The following is an 8,681-nucleotide window of genomic DNA, read 5'->3' as shown; positions in this document are numbered from 1 at the left end:
GATATGCATAGACATATTTTTTTTTTATTTATAAATGTACAAACAAAATTTAGAATGAGAAGAAAAAAAAAATTCAAATAAAAAACAGAAAGAAAATAATGTGATTTTAATGAGACGAATACTTACTATTAATAAGTGTTTAATTGTTTTGTCACTTCGTTTCTCGAGTTGATTCCATAGTTACAAGACAAAACATTGAACACAAATATTTATAAGTATTGGATGCAGGTTAACTGGGACTGAAAAAAATATCAGAAGAATGTACGAATTAAAAAGATATTTATACTACTTAGCGACCATTCAGGACGTCCACTAACAGGTTCACTTTCACATCTAAATATCGGATGCTTTTCGCCAATAGCGGATTCACAAACATAAATGTCTCTGGAAATTATATTTTTATATTAAGTATATATTTTATCGTATAAGTGTACCTGTGTTTATGTAGAATGTATGTTTTATATAATATATGTATTATCTTATTTTTTTTTATATACTTACACTCACACTGTCTCATCTCCGCATCATCAAAAGGTTGACTGTTAGAAAATGCCTCAGGCATTAAGTCCACCTGTATAGTGTATATATCTACTGTATATAAAGTTTAAATAAAAAGGAACAATATAACCCTCTTGTAAACTAAAATTTTTCATTACCTATATTATAATTATAATTTGCTAAAATTGTATAAAGAAAGTGGTTGTATATTGTTTGTACAGTTGTTAATTGTTCCGCTGTGCCGGCATACAAAAGTAAAATTATTTACTTTGTTAAAAGGATCACTCGTTAAGTTCATGCTCAATACTAAGGATGAGCTTTTAGTATCGACAGTCGATTAATATAATATGGCATAACTTTTTCAATTATTGACAAAAAGATGACTACATTATTTTTTGTTTGTAACGTTTTACATATTCATATCGATTTATGATTAACACCTCCTAATCAACACGCATTTAATAGGTGACGCATTATTAACTTGACTAAAAAGTGACATTTAAGATTTTTCAGTAGTTATCGTTTTTAATCAAAGTGAATGCGCGCAATTTCTGGCGGATGCGCTTGGTCTATTGACGTACAGATAATTTTGGGTGTTAGGTCACATGCAGCCCCGAATCTTTATGTTTTTCAAGATGGGACAAAATCTGGAAAATGCCGCCTCCATCCACCTATATTTTTACCGTTGTCATCATCATTTCGGGCCCCGCGGAAAATAATTTATGTGTTTAATGTACTGGACGTGTCATTAGTCAGATTTGCGTTAATGATGACTTGGATATTCGTCTGCCAAGTTAGAATTTGCCGCCCGGGGCATGGACCCGGCTTGCCCCCCCTAGATCCGGGACTGGTCACATGACTCCAATGTTCTTTTTTGTTTTAATTATTTGGGATAATAACATCTGCTTATTCTACTGATTCGCTGTACGTTCATCCGCGTGCGCACGCCACGAAGCAGTCGCGAACTAATAATCGCGCCTATAAATCTAAATATAAGAAACTATAACACCCGTTTTGTTGGCTAGATATATACAATCCAAGTTATTGTGTCATAAGTCGTAAAGCGTCATCATCTGAAGAAGCATTAGTCTTTTTTCTAAAGGAAGTAAGTTGTATTCAGTCAAAAGTCGTGCATACGGTTCGTAGTTTAGTTTAGCTTCTAGTTTGCTTTTAGTAGTAAATTATATTCTTAGCATTGTTAAGCGACTACTTAGCACCTAATGCCGTCTATATGGAACGTGACGTTCCCCCCACAGTTTCTAAAATGATGTCAGCCCGCTGTCATTAGACAGATGACTTTCTAAATATCGCACGAACACGCTGAATGCGAGCCGCTTTTCACAGGTCCATTTGGGATTCTTTAGGGGTTGACTTAATGTGGCTGATAATGATGGGCTGATCGGGACTCCACAGTCGGACTCTCAAGAAACTTCTACGGTAACATTTTTTAACATCTTTCACCATCCAGTTAGGTATTCAATATTACTATTGCTCGTGGTTGAAAGTGAACTGGTGTGTAGTTATCGACTGACGTGAGATGATTATTTCTCGCCAGTTGACACAATTATGCCGTCCTGATTTTATTTTTTTAACACAATAGTTATGGAGTAGAGTGTGATATCTAGCTTCTGATAAAATGGTTTCAGTTTGTTAATATCTATGCCAAAATACCGGAGGTCCATGTCGAGTGCATCGCGTGTTTATAGTTTAATCATCGACGCAGCGGAGCGTTAATTAGATTGGGCGGCGCGTGCGCAGGCCCCGCCAGAGGCGCGCTTAGCCTTCCTTGGAACATTATTATAGAGAAAAATACAGCTGAGTAATTAAAATGGTTCAATATATTTCTTTAGTAATCGGTTAGGTTATAATTAATTATTGGAGGGTCAATTTTTATCAGGTGATTTTAAAAATCAATAGCCAACCGATAGAGTTTCTAAAGCCCTCTTTGGTCGTTGGTAACATTTTATTGACTCTACATGACTCACTATCAGGTGTCAGGCATTTAAAACCTATACATAGATACAGATAATAAAATATAAAAAGAAAACGGTGGTATTTTTTGATAAATATCGTCATCGCCTCCGTGGCGCAATTGGCTAGCGCGTTCGGCTGTTAACCGAAAGGTTGGTGGTTCGAGCCCACCCGGGGGCGTTTTTATTTTTAACTAAAAAATTTTTTTTCTTTTTCGAAATTTGAATTCGTACATAAATCATAATCCTATCCATAAAATAATACTTATTTAATTATAATTACGGTTACGACCAAGAGCGCCAGATGAATAAGATTATCGCTACTCTTAAAAAAATTCATACCACGCGGGAAGTATTGCGCCTTCAATAGAAATGATCCTATTGTACGCGTTAACAATATGCAACTAACAGCCCATCTAACAGTTGATCATGTTAATGTGAAACATTTTCCTTCACAACTTTTTTGACAGTGGGATACCACCCAAAACTTCAATACACATATAACTGTACGGCGTTCTTCACTCTATAATATTAAATTGATCACGCAATAAAAACTATCCTTGTAACCGGATCACATATATTTGTCAGTAGAGATAGTCAAAGAGCTCACCAGACAGCAGTGGCTAAGGGTCCGTATAATTCTTGCCGCGTTTCCTTTTGTATTTTATGTAAAATCTAATTATCATTAGAACAATTTGCAGACTACATTTATAGCATAGGTATTATATGTTGTGTCGGGTTCCTTTCTCGAAAATTTCACCCTTCGCCACTGCCAGACCGACTCCCGGACTGCAAGAGTTCTAGTAAGAGTTTCACAACGTTCGGAAGGTAAATGGGCCCACACCAGAGCGGTAGTGTTTGTTGACGCAATAGTCCAGTAATCGCCATGATGTCATTGTTGGTAGCGCACGTCCTGCCACTACATACCTTTGTGTCTTGGGCCTGCGCTTCCCAAACTTTGGGCTTCAAGATAATATCGATTGAGATATAAATTCACGATCTCGTAAAAATAAATAAGTAAACAGACAAGCAAGTAACCAAAAATTAAGGCAGATTAATAAGCAAGTAACCTGATAGTAGACTTTAGTTATTGTTTGCGGGATGGAACAATGAGAATAATTAAAATCGGCAAAAATAGAGGAATAATTAAAATCAGTTCACAACCAGCAAAGATATCGCGTAACACCAACGCAGAAAAAATAGTACATTGAGAGCTTCCTCACTTATTGAAGTCGATTAAAAACAAGGAAATATTAAGAATGCTTTCACACTCAATATTGACGCCTGTATTGACTTATATTGTAAAGAAAATATTGGTTACAATTTCCGTCGCAAAACGTACTCATGTACTGAAATTGTACCAAAACACCTTTACAAATAGTTGTACGAAATAAAATATGGAGATAAACACAAATGTTAAACAGTGGCCATTGTTATTTAGATGAACCGCGACTTACTGTCGACTGTATTCAGACTTTAGAGTAGACTGAAAAACAATTGTCGTCCTGCCAATACCGTTGTGTTAACGATGCATTACTTTTGGGACTGCCCACTTATATGATGTTAACCTCCACAAGAATGTCAATTCTTAGGCAACTAAAAAATATTCTTACAACAAGCTGTAAATCGTCACAACTAACAACACCATAAAGACATCAGCATTTGCCCACATACTATTGGAAAAAATCATAACGGCTTCAAAAAGCAAAAAATAATTTAACATTACCTATATACTGGTTCCTAATTTTGGAATCAGTAACTAATTAAAATTGCTAGTTGTTAAGCTAGATAAATACATGGACAAATGTACGTAAACAATGTTTTATTTTAAGTAGTAGATAACCTTCTCCTTTTTTGAAGTCGGTTAAATAAAACCAGTTTTCGGTTTTTATTGCGTTTTTTATATTTGAAATTTCTTCGAATTTTTCAAATTGCAGGTTTCATAGTCACGGGTTAAGTTAAAGTGTTAGCCATCCGAAAAGTTAAATTTACAATATCTATATACATTTTACAATTATACTAACATAAAAAATTAAAACATTAAAATCCATGATATAATTCGAAAGCAAGTTTAATTTCAATGTTCATATTCGCGTAAACATAAGGTATTATTACAGATACATATTGCTAATAAAATAGTACCAAATAATACAAAGTTTGAGTACCGGCAGCGTTGTCTAGCCCGGAGGATGCGATACGAGAGTGGCGGCTAACAATTGCGCCTAAAGTGAACACATCCTAATAAAGCACAGTGCTTTGCTTGAGAACTGTGCCCGTCTTGTCAATACTCGGGTACTCGCCACGCTTCCTACTTACCGGCACAAAGACGACGCGTTATCCTGAGCACTCACACTTTACTTCCAGAAGTTATTAGTGCCTGGTTTTTATTACTACAGTACAGGAACAGGCGTAACAATGTCCGTGATATGTATATTAGCGCGTAAACCAATTATTATAGTAGTCTATTTAATGATTTTGTGGACATGCTATATGCTTTTTGATTTTCTGCACGTCATCACATCTTGTTATCGCAAAAAATGTCATTCTAATGACATCTTCCAATACTAAAAATAATAAAACACTCAATAAACCAAATGTGACTTCTTTATTGCCTTTAATGACGAGATGAGCTTGCCGTTCGCCTGCGGCTGATGGTAAGCGATACGACCGCCCATAAACAGTAGAAACGCCATCTAACACCTTAAATTACAAAGTATTGTTTGGATTTCCACTGCGCTCGTCATCCTAAGATGTGAGATGTTAAGTCTTATTATTTTCAGTAGTTACACTGGCTACAATGTCCTTCAAACCGGAACATACTAGTGACTACACAGCTGGTTGGCGGCAGAAATAGACATTGCGGTGGTACCTACCCAGGGGAACTGTCACATATGAGAGACCTACCACCACCAGTAAATGGATAATACCACCAGTAAACTAATAACTGACTACGAAAATCTCAACAAAGCAAAGAAAAAGCCAACATTAATGTTTGAAGTCATAGAGCGAATAAACTACCGCATTATCCAGAGTATACCCATGGTTACAGTAACATACGTAAGCACTAAGCAGGTTATTATAACTACGTTCAAAAACAGCTTTACCCTGGGCGTGAGCTGTCTACAAGAACTCATTAAATGAACTTATTAGACAATGTGCTTTGTGGCGATGATGTAGAGTTGGAAACGGAAGAGCGTTCTAGGGGTCTTAGTCCTCAATATCACTGATCTAAACATTACTTCAACATGTTATTTGGGACTAGAATATGTATCTGATATAATTTATGTTTATTTTTGCATATTCAAAAGTATTTTACCATGCTCTGTTTTTGCTTACTTTGAAGGCGTGAGAGATTATGTAAATGTAGTTATTCATACAGCAATAAAAACAATTGCGTAATTATTGTAATATTGTTGTTTTTATGTTGCGCCATATTATTTAACATTATCACGAAGGGCACAATTTAGCTAATTGTACTTATAGACATACTATCTGACATACAACAAATGATGAACATAAACTCAATGCTTTTATCGATTGGATAATTGTTTTAAGGAATGAGGTCCTTATTTTATCAGAACAGTAAACATACAAATATATTTTTTTTAAATAGCTATAAAAATATCCGAATTAATTAAAAACTTCAAAACGTTATACATTAACTTCAATTTAAATATTCATTTTTCTTTATCTAAAATAAACCCTTTGAAGATTAGTTTAATGCAGAAAAAAGTAGTGTTCACACAGAGATGAAAGTTTAATAGTTCTAATCCCGAGTTGAGCAGGGATATTTGGGGTTTTCTCCTCAGTATCAGCCCGTCTGGAATTTGTGCCCGATATCACAATAGGCGCGCCCCTGTCACATCATGGGACGAAACACACATGGCGTAAACTGGGCGCCCTGGCCGGAGGGCTACCCTGAAGGAGTAGTCCTCTGTCTACCCCTTAGGCAATAAAGGCATGCGTGCATATTATTTCTTTTTTTTATTTCATGACAAGAGGACGTCGCTCATCTAGCGGTAGATTACAACTGCCTTTTACCAGTATCAGTATTTCCTATAACTTTCAATAACTAAGCTTCATATACGATTGATATGAGCTAGACATCTGAAGTATTGGTCTTCTTCCCTCCGTCCATCGTAAAAGGTTTCCATTCCTTCTCCTAAACGTCCTTCAAACAGATGTCCACTCCCAACTTTCCTTCGGCAGTCGTTAAGCCGGGTGATTCCAGTACAACACACAATCCGTGAGTATTAGGGATTTTAATTATTATAACCTCTCCTAAAAACTTAGGGATAACGATTACTTATCCTTCGCCGAAACACAACTGTGCTTGCATATTGATTAGCAACATGAATAAACACTATCTTGCTCTTGTCATAAATAAACCCAACAGATTTGGCACACGGATTCACCACATTACGCAGCACCATTAAAATCAAATTAATTACATATTATTGATGATCAGGTGCCATTAGGGTCCGAGGCCTACGTGACCCACGACACGATCTAATGGATGCAATCAAAACAAACTATTTGCTTCATAAAAACAATCATTTAAATATCATTAATGTGACACAATGTTTTAGTCTATTTTGGTTTGAGCGTAATTCTTTGGTTTTAAACCTTCTGTATTCGAGTTCCTTACTGGTTGTGTGACTTCATTCTTTAAGATTGATTTAGTTTAGTATATTAAGACTTTAGGGGAAGCCATACTAGTACTACCCAACTTCGCTACGTGAACTAACTACGCGACGCTCCGGTAAAAATATTACTAGGCGCTTATAACATAGTTAAAGGACAAACAAAAATATTTTATTTCCCGGAGATTTTTTTTGTGTGGTGGGTTCCTTAAATTTTTATTTAATTATTGACGATTTGTTCTAGTTCGTGATATTGCGTTTTCGGTTGGAAATTAATCTCTGGGACTGCTGAACCAATACTGAAAATGATTTGTCCTCCTGTTGTCAAAAATAGGTTAAGTCATTCCTGCAACATGCTTCAAATGTTGTACTAACCCCATGTTAGAACCTAAGGGAAGGTGGAGAAAGAATAGAAGCTACACTTCCCAAGGACCATAAGTATCATTTGCTAAGCTTACTCGTTTACTTTCCTTTCGTAAGATTATCATGTAAAGAGAGCTCTGAGTAAAAGTTCGTGTATATATGAGACTATGTGTAGTACGTGGCTTCATCCGCGTTAATGACCATTTTGAGATAAAAAGTAGCATTTAAGAATAATGTACTTTACTAGTACTGAAAAAAGAAACAAAATCTGTGTAGTATTTCTAGACATTAGCGAGTTCAAACAACCTCTTCAACTTTATACATTAGTTTAGATTACATTTTTACTGAGTCATAAGTTTGGAAACCCCGTTAAATCTGTTTATCTTAAGTAAGTAATATTTTATAGTTGGGAAATCCTTAATTAATATTTACATACTGTACACATTACTGTTATTATTCAAAACAAATAATTAAATCATTTTTTATCATTTAATAGACATAGTTGGTGAGTCAGTTTGTTTACAGTCCGAATAGGTCAGCTGGACCGGGGTATACCCACTGTCTTACGATAAACAGATAAGTAACAAGCTGATTGGCTGAAGTTGAAGAGAGTCTTTAACCACTTAAATGGTTTCAGTGGTTATACTGGTCCTGAATTAAAAAAACCTTTTTTTGGTGATTACTTCCATCAAGTGATCAACTTGTTTAATCTGGTATAAAAATGTCAAGATCTCCGATAAAGGGCGACAATGTGTCAATCGATCGCGACTGGCGACCGGCGACCGCGCCGCTACCGACAACAAAAACATTTCTCAATGATCACAATGGAACTTCGCAAACGTGCTAACATTCATTCTAATGCCATCTCTCACTTATTGCAGGATGGCGTAATTAATGAAAGACGAGCGATAAAGTTATATTGTCATCTGCCGCTGAGAAATATCAAATTATGTTTGTTATGGATTATACTAAATACTTTTGTATTTCTATTAAAGGATGTAATAAAATGTTTTACAAGAAAAATCATGTTTCCGTGGAAAATCTCGTTTATACATGTATATTAATTTGACTATTAAGAATGTAAAACGAATGCATGGTATTATACATATATCCAAATTTATTTTGATTTTAAAAAACATAGCCAAATGTATATAATTATCGCAATTTATTAATTAAAATATGATATAACTATATGTATAAGTTAAAC

General features: G+C 35.2%; 1 non-coding gene across 1 annotated transcript; it reads left to right on the top strand.

The window, feature by feature from the left end:
* The first annotated feature begins 2,575 nt into the window (after positions 1–2,575).
* Positions 2,576–2,649, top strand: Trnan-guu. Its single transcript has one exon. It is a non-coding gene; the product is annotated as a tRNA-Asn (tRNA).
* Positions 2,650–8,681: the final 6,032 nt, after the last annotated feature.

The sequence above is a fragment of the Manduca sexta genome, chromosome 24, assembly GCF_014839805.1.
Source record: "Manduca sexta isolate Smith_Timp_Sample1 chromosome 24, JHU_Msex_v1.0, whole genome shotgun sequence".
Classification (NCBI taxonomy): domain Eukaryota; kingdom Metazoa; phylum Arthropoda; class Insecta; order Lepidoptera; family Sphingidae; genus Manduca; species Manduca sexta.
This window is presented reverse-complemented; position numbering and strand designations above follow the sequence as displayed.